Source organism: Scyliorhinus canicula, chromosome 1, assembly GCF_902713615.1.
Source record: "Scyliorhinus canicula chromosome 1, sScyCan1.1, whole genome shotgun sequence".
Lineage (NCBI taxonomy): Eukaryota > Metazoa > Chordata > Chondrichthyes > Carcharhiniformes > Scyliorhinidae > Scyliorhinus > Scyliorhinus canicula.
In genome coordinates this window covers 192216778-192229218 of record NC_052146.1, presented here as the reverse complement: position 1 = coordinate 192229218, position 12441 = coordinate 192216778, and the positions used below count along the sequence as shown (strand labels likewise).

At 49.1% G+C, this 12441-nt stretch overlaps 1 protein-coding gene across 2 annotated transcripts in view; it reads right to left on the bottom strand.

Annotated features, from left to right (window-relative positions):
* Positions 1 to 9369, bottom strand: part of tab2 (TGF-beta activated kinase 1 (MAP3K7) binding protein 2) — a 65528-nt gene extending 56159 nt beyond the window's left edge. For both annotated transcript variants that reach the window (XM_038805289.1, XM_038805299.1), the window contains exon 1: positions 9241 to 9369. The gene's annotated coding sequence lies outside the window, so the exon portion shown is untranslated. The remainder of the gene's footprint in view (positions 1 to 9240) is intronic.
* Positions 9370 to 12441: the final 3072 nt, after the last annotated feature.

Below are 12441 nucleotides of genomic sequence, written 5' to 3'. Positions count from 1 at the left end.
TTCTTTTAGGTAAAAATAGATATTTGAAGTAGATAAAGATACAAGACTACAGGGCGAGTGTGCGGTAGTTAGATTAATTTTGGATTATTCGAAAGAGGCAAGACAGGCACAATGAGGCAAATGGCCTCCTTGTGTGCTGCAAACATTTATGGTGCTAACAACCAAGTGTGAACTTTTATGGTGTTAAAATATAAACATTAGGGGAAGCCAGGGTATGTGAAATAACAGAAAATTTCACAAAAGGGAACATAGGAGAACATTAACTAAAGACCAGGGGAAGAAAAAAAACTATAGGCACACAAGTAGCAAGCAGGTTAAGCAAATCAAGTTGGAGTAATTAGTTGGGAGCATTACTCAGACCAATAGCTGGAATTTTCCAGCATACCCACAGCAGGTTATTCCGTGGCAGAGGCAGCTCACCATTGGCCGCCAACAGGATCTTCTAGTCATGCTAAAGTCAACAGCAATTTGCATGCCTCGCTCATCTCTGACTGTATACTTCCACCCAATAGGGCTGTCACAGGAACCTGATGGTTCATATTCAAGAATCTGGAGTGAGGAGTTTACAACTGGAATTTTCCAAAATTCTGTGGAAAGAATATGTGAGCCAGTTTTGTTGTTGCCAAATTACTGGATCTACAATATAGGAAAAAATTAAGGACGTGGGAGAAAAATGAGCTAATCCAAGACAAGTCACGTCCAAAAGACAGGTTGTATTTATCAGCCTTAATTATTTGAAAAAAATAACAGAAGAGAATTATCCAGTGGATGTGGTTTATATGGATTTTTTAAAAAGCTTTTGTAATATGCACCAGATGAGACTCATAGGAAATAAGATTGCCACTTGGAATAGGGGAATTCAGGAAAGAATTGAAAGACATGGGTAGAGGAAGATATAGTGAGTGGCGTTCTATAAATATTAGAGCTGTTCATAATATCCACATATAAATAGTCTGGAGTTAGGAATAGAGGCATCAGTACAAGGTAGAAAGGCTATATGGGTAGACAAGTGACAGATGGAGTTCAATGCAGAAAAATGTCAAGAATTACTCAAAAGTAAATAAACTTTAAAGAGTAAGATTTCAAATGAGACAGAGAAACAAGGGCTCTTGTTGTGCAAACATACTAATGTTATCCAAGGTTGGAGACCAGTATCTTTATAATAATCCGAAAACCCGTATGGTTTAAATCAAGAGAATTTTACGATACAAAAATCAAAGAACATGAATCCTAATACCTACACTCTTTTAAATAGTCAATTAAGTTAAAGATAATATCCAACAGGTTCCCGGTGGACTTCTACAAAAAATTTGCACCAGTCCTGGCCCCACACCCAAGGGACATGTTCCCAGACTCACTGGCACGGGGCACCCTACCCCCAACGCTTGCGCAGGCCACAAGCTCACATACCCAAAAAAGATAAAGACCTGACAAAATATGGATCAGACAGACCCATTTCACTGCTGAACGTGGATGCGAAAATACTCGCAAAGGTCTTGGCCAAAAGGCTGGAGGGCTGTGTACCAGAGGTGGTCGCAGAGGACCAAATGGGCTTTGTCAAGGTTAGGCAGCTCACAGCGAACATCAGGTGGCTGCTGAATGCGATAATGACACCCCACCGGGGAGAGAACACCCAGGGTGATCATCTCCCTGGACGCAGTAAAGGCCTTTGACAGAGTCGGATCTCGCTACCTCCTCGAGGTACTGGAACGGTTCGGGCTAGGAACGGGATTCACCGATCACGTGAGGCTCCTGTACAACGCTCCCAAAGCGAGTGTCCGATCTAACACCACCTAAATACTTCCAGCTGCAGAGAGGAACAAGACAGGGTTGCCCCCTGTCCCCACTCTTGTTCGCGCTAGTGATCGAACCTCTGGCGAGAGCCCTGCAGAACGCAAAAAGCTGGTAGGGAATCCAGGGAGGAGACAGAGAGCACAGAGTCTCACTTTATGCAGATGACCTGCTCCTCTATGTCTCGAAGCTACAGGAGGGACTGAAGGAAATACTGCAAATACTGAAAGAGTTTGGAACCTTCTCGGGCTACAAACTTAAACTGGGCAAAAGCGAAACATTCTCAGTGAACCCAAAAGGGGGAGAGACAGAGCTGAAGGGGCTGCCGTTTAAAACGGCCCAGAACAGATTCCATTACCTGGGAATCCAAATAGTCAGAGACTGGACACAGATCCACAAGTGGAACCTGAGCAGCCTGGTAGAGGAAGTAAAAGACCTTCAACGGTGGGGCTCACTCCCACTCTCCCTGGCAGCAAGAGTGCAGACAATCAAGATGAACGTACTGCCAAGGTTCCTCTTCCCGTTTAGATCCACCCCGACCTTCATCCCCAAGGCCTTTTTCCAAAACATAGACAGGCTAATCATGGCGTTTGTGTCGGGGGGGGCAAGAACCTGAGAATTCCCAAACCGACGCTGCAAAGAGGGAAAGTCAGAGGGGGCCTGGCTCTACCGAACCTACAATACTACCACTGGACAGCAACGGCAGAAAAAGTGAGGGGATGGGTACAAGAACCCGACACAGATTGGGTACAAATGGAAGAGGCATCCTGCAAAGGAACAACCTTCCAGGCCCTGGTCACAGCAGCACTCCCATCCTCCTCAACAAGGTACACAACGAGCCCAGTGGTAGCGGCCACGCTGAGAATGTGGACCCAGTTGAGACAGCACTTCGGGATAAACAAAATGTCCCCTATAGTCGCCATCTGCGGCATCACAGATTCCCCGCTGCCATGCTAGATATCACCTTCAAAAGATGGAAGTGGGATGGGGCACACTGATGGTCGGGGACTTCTACATAGGGCGCAGACTGGCGACACTGGACGAACTGACGAGGAAGTGGAAACTAGCAAAAGGACAGGAACTGAGACACCTCCAAATAAAGCACTTCCTCCGCAAAGAGACAGTCGGGTACTCCGGGGCCCCAGAAACTTCACTACTAGAGGGCCTGATAGGCACAAACAGTGAGAAAGGGGGGGGGGGGGGTGAGAAAATATACAGACAGCTACTGGACAGAGCCCGAACACCATTGGATGGGACCAGACAAAAATGGAATGACGAACTGGGGACAGAGGTAGGATGGGGACTCTGGAGCAAAGCACTGAGCAGGGTGAGCTCCACCTCCTCCAGCGCAAGGCTAAGCCTAATGCAGCTCAAAGTGGTGCACAGAGCGCACCTGAACAGAAACCGAATGAGCAGGTTCTTCCCGGAGGTGGAGGACAGATGTGAGCGGTGCCAGAGGGGCCCGGCCAACCACATCCATATGTTTTGGGCTTGCCCGAAGCTTGCTGGGTTCTGGACAGCCTTCTCCGAAGCAATGTCCAAGGTTGTGGGGGTGAGGATGAAGCCATGCCCAATAGTGGCAATCTTCGGGGTATCGGAGCAGCCAGAGCTACACATGGGGAAGGGGGTAACGCCCTTGCGTTCGCTTCCCTAATCGCACGCCGGAGAATCCTGCTCGGCTGGCGATCGGCAGCACCACCCAAAGCTGCAGACTGGCTCGCTGACATCTCAGAATTTCTCCACCTATGGAGAAGATTAAGTACGCCACCCGAGGGTCAGAGGAAGGTTCCTGGATACTTGGGGCAGTTAGCCAGCCTATTCCAAAACCTGTTCGAGGCCAGCAACGACATTCTGAATTCTCCCTCAGTGTACCTGAACAGGCGGCAGAATGTGGCGACTAAGGGCTTTTCTCAGTAACTTCAGTGAAGTGTTAATGTAAGCTTACTTGTGATAATAAAGATTATTAGAAAATTAACTCCGTTGCTTTTAACGTAAACCAAACGTTTTAAACTCTCTGCCCCTCAACATCCATTAAGACTTTATGAATTCAAGTCAGGTATTAATCAGAGGTTGGAAGATTAACTGCTTGGTCTGAGTGTTGTTTCAAAAATACAGGCTGGGGTTTCTTGGGCCTTAAATCTCCACCAACCATCCCATAGGTGCAGATTCCAAGTTCAACATAGTTACCTCTAGCTCTTAAGTGTAGCCACCTTGGGTCAGAATTCTTTGTAACATTTTTAAACTCAGGAGTCTTGCATCTAAAAGAGTATTCCATCACACAACTGATGCATCGTACAAGATGGGCAGGCTTACTTGGCAAAGAATTCCCAGACTCTTATTTGCTCTGTTAGCCACAGTATTTATGCAGCTGATCTATTTCAGTTTCTGGTCAAAGGTAACTCCCAGAATGTTGACAGTGGGGGATTCAGCAATGGTAATACCATTGATTGTCAAGGGGCAGTGGTTAGGTTGTTGGAGATGGTCATTGCCTGACACTTGCGTGGTGCGAATGTTTCTTCCCATTTATCAGCCCAAGACTCAATGTTGTCTGGTTCCTGCTGCATGATGGCACGAACCACTTCCACATCTGAGGGGTTGCAAATAGTACTGAATATTGTGCAACCATCAGCAAACATCACCATTTCTGATGTTAAGATGGAAGGTAGGTCAGTGATGAAGCAACTGACAATGATTGATCTTAGGACACTACTCCGAGTGCCTCCTCCATTGGGACTAAGATGATTGACCTCTATCAACAACCATTTTCCAGGGTGGCATGTGGCACAGTGGTTAGCACTGGGACTGCGGCCCCAGGTAATCTCCCCATGCCTGCGTGGGTTTCACCCCCACAACCCAAAGATGTGCAGGTTAGGTGCATTGGCCATGCTAAATTGCCCCTTAATTGGAAAGAAAAAGTTTGGGGAGAAAAAAACAACTATTTTCTTTTACTCAAGGTTATGACTCCATTCTGTGGATAGTCCATCTCCACCTAATTCCCACTGACTTCAATTTTGCCAGAGTTCCTTGATGCTTCAGCCTCGTCTTTGCATTTGTGTGCTGAGCTCCCCGGTCAGTGAGAATGGGATATTTGTGGAGCCTGATACTCCAGTTAGTTGTTTAATCATCTACCACTATTCCTATTCATGCTTCGATGCGACCGAACTGCAGTTTAAATCCGATCTGTTGGTTGTGGAATCGCTTAACTCGGGTTTTCACTTGTTGCATCTGCTTTTTGATGTGCCAGTAGTCCTGTGTTGTAACTTCTCATTTGGTTGACATCTCATTTTGAAGAATGCCTGGCCCTGCTCCTGCCATGCCCTTTGCACTCTTCATTGAACCAGGGTTGATCCCTTGAATGAGGCGTTTGTAAAGTGAAGGAAATGCCAAGCCATGAGGTTCCTCCCTATTGTTGCTTCTCTCACCATCTGCAACAGGCCCAGTCTGGCAGATATGCCCTCAGCACAAACACCCCCCACTCTCCAGTCAGTAGTGAGGCCACCAAGCCATTCTTGGCAATGGACACACCTCCGCCCCCCCCCCCCCCCCAAATCCAGAATACATTCTGCAGCCTTGCCACCCTCAGTGTTCTCTCCAAGTGGTGTTCAACATGTAGGAGCTCGGATTCATCAACCGAGGGACGGACAGGAGATGGCACCAGGTAAACATGGGCAAAAAACCCCAAACAATTATTCCAAGTTTTCTGGGTTCGATTCTCGGGCTTGGGTCACTGTCTATGCAGAGTCTGCATGGGTTTCCTCTCCACAAGTCCCAAAAGATGTGCATGTTAGGTGAATTGGACATTCTGAATTCCCCCAGTGTAACCGAACAGGCGCCGGAATGTGGCGACTAGGGGATTTTCACAGTAACTTCATTGCAGTGTAATCCAAGCCTACTTGTGACATTAATAAAGATTATTATTAATGGGGTCCGGGTTCAATGTTGAGGACTCTCAGGGAAACATTCTCCTGACCGTACACCTGTGCTACCACCTCTGCTCTGTCTATCCTGCAGGTGGGATAGTGATGTCTGGGACATTGGTTGCAGGGCACGGCAAAGTAAGTATGACTGTCAGGTTGTTGTTTGAATTGAGTCTATGGGGCAGATCTCCAATGTTGGCACATGCCCCCAGATGTTAGGACCACCTTGCAGGGTTGACAGAGCTGTGTGTGCTGTTGTTGTTTTCAGTGCTTAAGTCGAGCTGGTGGTTCACCAGCTTTATTTCCTTTTGATTTTTCTGCAACAATTGCTTGCTGAACTATCTCAGAGGGCAGTTAAGTGTCAACCACGTTGCAGAGGGTCTGGAGACATAGGAAGATCAGACCAGGGACGGGACAGCATATTTACTTACCCAAAGGGCATCAGCGAACCAGATCGAATTTATGACAATTAATGATTGTTTAATGATACCATTACTGACACTAGCTTTCAATTCCAGATTTTAAAAATTATTTAATAAAATGAACTAATTCCATTTAAATTCCACCAACTGCCATGCTGGAATGTGAACCCGTGTCGCCAGTGCAGTAGTAGCCTCGGCCTCTAACATTACCACGAGGCCACCATCCCTCCACACGCAGAGTTAAAGGGGAGATGAGAAAAAATGTTGGTGGAAACGGAGTTCTCTACTACAAACTGTGGTCAAATCAGAGCTAATAAAATTCTCTAAAAATAGCATTAGATCATTGCTGGAAATGGAAAAACATTGTAGGGTCTGAGAAAAGACAATGGGATTGCACTAGGTTTATCGTGTGGACAAACGCAGTTTCACATATCTGATGGGCTGAATGTTCAGTTATACCAGACATTCTACATTCTATGATGGACCACAATAATTTTACAGAACAGAAACCAGGCAATTCCAGAAATGCCTTAACTGGTCTGCAACACGTTGATGTATTTTTTCATTCATACTTTGAATGAAAAAATACTAAATACTGCCGGTGTACAATTCCAGATTCACCTCTCACAAAAAGCCTGGGCTATTGTCCTTCCTCATCCAGTCACAATGAGATACGGTGCAAGGCTCACAAAAAAGAAAGGTCCAGTCAATTTCCGCCAATAGGACACTCCACTTGGGAGTCCCCAGACTTCAGCACTCAGGCCTGGTTAACACTCCAATGCAGTACTAAGGCAGTGCTGCACTGTTGGAGGTGTCATCTTTCGGAAGAGCTGTTAAACAGAGCCTCCATCTGTCCTCTGACATGCTTGTAAAAGCTATTTCAAAGAACAGGGGAATTATCCTGGTGCAGCAGCCAATATTTATTGTTCAACCAATCTCCATGAAAGCAGATCATCTGGTCGTTTTCACCTTGCTATTTGTGGGAATTTGTTGCATGCAACTTGGTTGCCACTTTTCCGACCTTAAAAAAAAACAGAGACTACACTCCAAAAGTGCTTCATTGGTCAAATATGTTTGGGCATCCAGAAAGGTGCTATAATTTAAAAAATAAATTTAGAGTACACGATTATTTTTTTCCCATTTAAGGGGCAATTTAGTGTGACCAATCCACCTAACCTGCACATCTTTGGGTTGTGGGGGTGAAATCCATGCAGACCACGGGGATAATTGCACACAAACAGTGACCCAGGGCCGGGATTCAAACCCGGGTCCTCAGCACCGTAGTCCCAGTGCTAACCACTGCACCACGTGCCGCCCTTCCTGAAAGGTGCTATATAGTCTTTTTTTTTTTAAAAGTCACTAAATGGCAAAGAAAAAGCAATAAACGTTTTGAAATCACTTTGCAATTAAAGTGACTTAAACACAAAAGTTAGTACCATTCAGCGTGTACAGTTTTAGCTTCATTATCACCTGCGCAAAAATTCTAAAAAGAGCATCACCAGCTCCAATACATATTTTAAGTTAGTTAACAAAAGAACCAAGAGGGAGCCAGCTGTTTCTGTAGTGTCGCAGTTATCACTTTCGTCTAACATGCGAAAGGTCCCCAGTTCAAAACCGGGCAGAAACATTATCCAAAGAAAGATTAGGAGAACTTTGTTAGTGAATTATGATCTGGATTTTGTAGTAACTTTCAAAGTTACCTAAAAATGAATTTTTAAAATAGAATCCCTACAGTGCAGAAGGAGGGTCCATTCGGCCCATCAAGTCTGCACCGGCCCTGGGAAAGAGCACTCTACTGAAGGGCAGCACAATAGCAGTGATTAGCACTGTTGCTTCAGACTGAGAAAAAAAGAGTTTGAGATCCTCAAGTGGGCCCTACTGGATCAAAATCCTGCTGCTTGCCCAGGCAGAAACAAGTAGGTTGCTGGCTGGCATTTTTACCAGGAGCAGAGTACTCATCCTGACCCCAAATTGACAGGTCCACCTCTCCAGAACTCAGCAACAATAATGAGACAAGCCAGGTGGTTTTAGAAGTACTAAGCCCTTGCCCAGCTCAAGAAGTGGGTTACTGAGACAGCCACAAAAGGCTTGACAAGCTTGCAATATTCCATTATTTATTTGTCATCACAATAAATGACAATATCCACTGACGATTACTGAAGCAGCACACCCAGAGAGGACCACACTGACCCACACCAAGAGGTCCAGGGCGCTCAGACCACACTGATAAGGGGCCTGCAGCAGCACAGTCAAGCCAGAGGGTTCCTGGGGCAGCATACTCAAGCCACAATCAGGGCCAGAAGCAGGACACTCAAACCACACTGACCAACACCAACAGGGGGCTGGGGGCAGGAAACTCAAGACTGCACTGGCCCACATTAACAGAGGGCCAGAACAGGGCAATCAAACCACACTGACCCACAGTAACAGGGGTCCAGTGACAGGACACGGACAACACTGGACCACATTAACAGAAGGTCAGAAGCAGGGCACTCAGATCACACTGACCCACATTAACAGAAGGCCTGAAGCAGGACACACAGACCACACTGGTCCACATTAACAGAGAGCTAGAAGCAGGACACACAGACTACACTGACCCACACTAACAGAAGGCCAGAAGCAGGACACACAGACCACACTGATCCACATTAACAGAGAGCCAGAAGCAGGACACACAGACTACACTGACCCACACTAATAGAAGCAGGCGGAAACTCAGACCACACTGACCCATGTTAATAATGGGTGAGGATACTCAGACCCACAGTAACAGGGGGTCGGTGCAGGACACTTGGACCACACTGACCCATATTAAAAGAGGGCCAGAAGCAGGGCACATAGCCCCACATTAACAGAAGGCCGGGGCAGGACACTCAGACCATCACTAACACCAGACCTGGGGACTATTCCTGGCGGTGGCCATAGTGGCTCACACTAAGAGCTGCCCCCACCCCCAGCGGGCGCCCTGTGACAGCCGGGTCGGGCTCAGCCAGTCGCGGATTCCGGGCCCCGCTGCAGTGGGCGGGGGTTATTTCTCGCCCGCCACCTCCGCGGCCGCCCCGGGTCGCGCACAGCGGTGCCACGCCGCCTCCTTCCCCCCCGCTTACCGCTCCTCCCCGCCCGCGTCTCCAATCGGACAGCGGCCGGCTCCACCCAGCCAGCCGGGCCGCTCCTACCCGCGGCCGTCACCGATCCAAGCGAAACCAAAATAGCAGCACAACATGGCGGGGCCTGGCGCCAAGGCTCGCGAGAGCGGCCGGTTCTCGCGGGAAGCGGCGGCGGAGGTATCGCGAGAGCGTGAGGCAGGTGCTCCTCCCCCACCAGGTGCCAACATGTTCCATCAAATAGTCTCTCAGAATCAGCCTATCTCCCTCCATGCAACATGTGGGAGACTCCACCACACTGCAAGTTTCAGGCCTCTGGATATCACATTTAAAGCCACGGCAGATCAGCACATTTTTTTTCGTGAAGTCCCATCTGGCAGAAACAAGTAGAATTGGACATCCTGGGTGATCAAACACATGCAAGTGAGGGGCTATTTGCAGATCAAAAGCTGCGCACTATTAGATCTAGTGATTTAGGACAACCATATAGAATCCCTACAGTGCAGAATGAAGCCATTCAGCCCATTGAGTCTGCACCGGCCCTCCAAAAGAGCACCCTCCCCAGGCCTTATCCCCGTAACCCCATCTAACCTTTGCACACTAAAGGGCAATTTGGCATGGCAAATCCACCTAACCTGTGCATCTTTGGACTGTGGGAGGAAACCAGAGCACCCGGAGGAAACCCACGCGGACACGGGAAGACTGCAAACTCCACACCGATGGTCACCTGAGGTCAGAATCAAACCCGGGTCCCTGGCCCTGTGAGGTAGCAGTGCTAACCACTGTGCAACCCTACCAGCCATAATACCCATTTTTTTAACGGGGCAGCCTCATATTTCAGCCCCATCGATTTGCAAGTGTCTCAACCTTCCCTTAAAAAGTAACAAATTGTCCCCATATTTTCTGCCTCCAGATCTCCATTGCATTTCATAACACCCAATTTTGCCAAAACTAAGCACAAACACGGGGTTCTGCTATATTGTTATATTATTCCAAAATGATTTTGGATCTATATTAACCATCATCAAGCTGATTAAAATCCTACCACATGCCTTCAAGATACGGGTGAGAGGTTTGGATCAGAGGCTGAGAAAAATAGCGCAAATCCGTGATGGTCTGGTCAGCTTCATGCCTGGCAAAAGTACAGAGGAGTGGAAGCAGTGGGCCCTGGAGCAACAAGCTGCTCTCCTGCGCTGTTTTGCAGACTTCAAGGCTGAGGTACTGAGCTCTCTGCAGGAAATGAACAGAAGGCTCTCGGAGATTCAGATGACCCAGGGTGCTGCCATCAAGGAGTTGCAGACGCAGGTCACTGAACGAGAGGAGGAGGCCGGGATCCTCGTGAGTAAGGTGGAGGGACACGAGGCACTCCACAAGAAGTGGCAGGAACGCTTCGAGGAGCTTGATTACTGCATGAGGCGGAAACATCTGCAGATCTTGGGCCTTGCGGAGGGGCTGGAGGGGTCGGAACTGACAACCTACGTGGCTACGATGCTGAACTCGCTAGTGGGGGCCGGGTCTTTCCATCTGCCCTTGGAGCACACAGAGTACTGGCCAGGAGGCCTAAGGAGAATGAACCCCCGCGTGCGGTGCAGGTGAGGTTCCACCGGTTCAGTGATCGGGAGTGTGTGCTGCGCTGGGCCAAGAAGGTGAAGAGCACCAATTGGGAGAATGGGGTAGTACGGATCTACCAGGATTGGAGTGCGGAGGTAGCTAAGCGGCGGTCCGGGTTTAATCGGACGAAAGAGGTGCTTTACAAGAATAAGATAAAGTTCGGAATGTTGCAGCCTGCGCGCCTGTGGGTAACTTATTCGGACCGGCATTATTATTTCGATTCCCCGGAGGAGGCGTGGGCCTTCGTGCGGACGGAGAAACTGGACTTGAACTAGGGGTTGGGGGTGTGGGGTCGGTTGTAATACTTTATTGCTGGATTCTGCTGTTGCTGTGTTCTCTTTTTTTTGTACTTTTGCTATTTTGATATGGTTATTTATGGGGGTGTTCTGTTATTTATTTTGCTGTGGGGCATTGTTTGAGTTTTGTATCTTGCGGGGAGGGTTGGGGGGGTTTGTTGTATTCTATGTCGGGTTGGAGGTATGGAGTGGGGCTGGTATTTGGGAGCTGCGTCAGAAGGGTGTGGTGGGGCAGTGCGAAAGCACGGGCTTTCCTCTGGTTTCCCGCGCTGCGGGGCTGGGGGGTGGAGACGATGACGGGGGGAGGCGGGGCCTTAACTGGTTCTTCCTCGTGCTGGAGCGGTGCCTGGAGGAGGGATAGATTGGGGGATGATCCCACTTTGGGAGGGGACGGGTTATTGGCGGGAGTTTCCAGGGTCAGCAGATGTTAGCTGACCCACGGAAGTACAATGGAGGACGGTTCGCGGCTAGGAGGGTTCCTAGCCTGGGGGGGAAGAGAGGGGGGGAAAGGGGAATACCGGGTTGCTGCTGGTAGGGTCAGGAAGGAGCTGATGGGGGCTGGGGGGACAGAGGTGAGGTGTTGTCGCTGTGGGGACTGGGTCGGGCAGGGGGTGCTGGCCTGGGGCGGGCAGTCGATGGGCTATGGCTAGTCAACGGGGGAGGGGGGCGGGACGCCCTCTGATTCGGTTGGTCACCTGGAATGCGAGAGGATTGAATGGGCCGGTGAAGCGGTTGAGGGTACTTGCTCATCTGAAGGGGCTAAAGGCAGATGTGGCAATGCTTCAGGAGACCCACCTGAAGGTGGCGGACCAGGTCCGTCTGAGGAAGGGATGGGTGGGGCAGGTTTTCCACTCTGGGTTGGATGTGAAGAACCGGGGAGTGGCGATTCTGGTGGGGAAAAATGTGTCGTTTGAGGCATCGGAGGTGGTGGCGGATAAGGGGGGTAGGTATGTTATGGTTAGGGGCAGGCTACAAGGAGAGAAGGTGGTACTTGCTAGTGTGTATGCCCCAAATTGGGACGATGCGGTCTTTATGAGGCGTATGTTGGGACGGGTCCCGGATCTGGAGGCGGGAGGTCTGATCATGGGGGGGGGGACTTCAATACGGTGTTGATTCCATCACTGGATCGGTCCAGCTCTAGGACGGGTAGGAGGCCGGCGGCAGCCAAGGTACGGAGAGGGTTTATGGATCAGATGGGTGGGGTGGATCCATGGAGGTTTGTTAGGCCGAGGGCACGGGAGTACTCTTTCTTCTCCCACGTACATAGGGTCTACTCTCGGATAGACTTCTTCGTGGT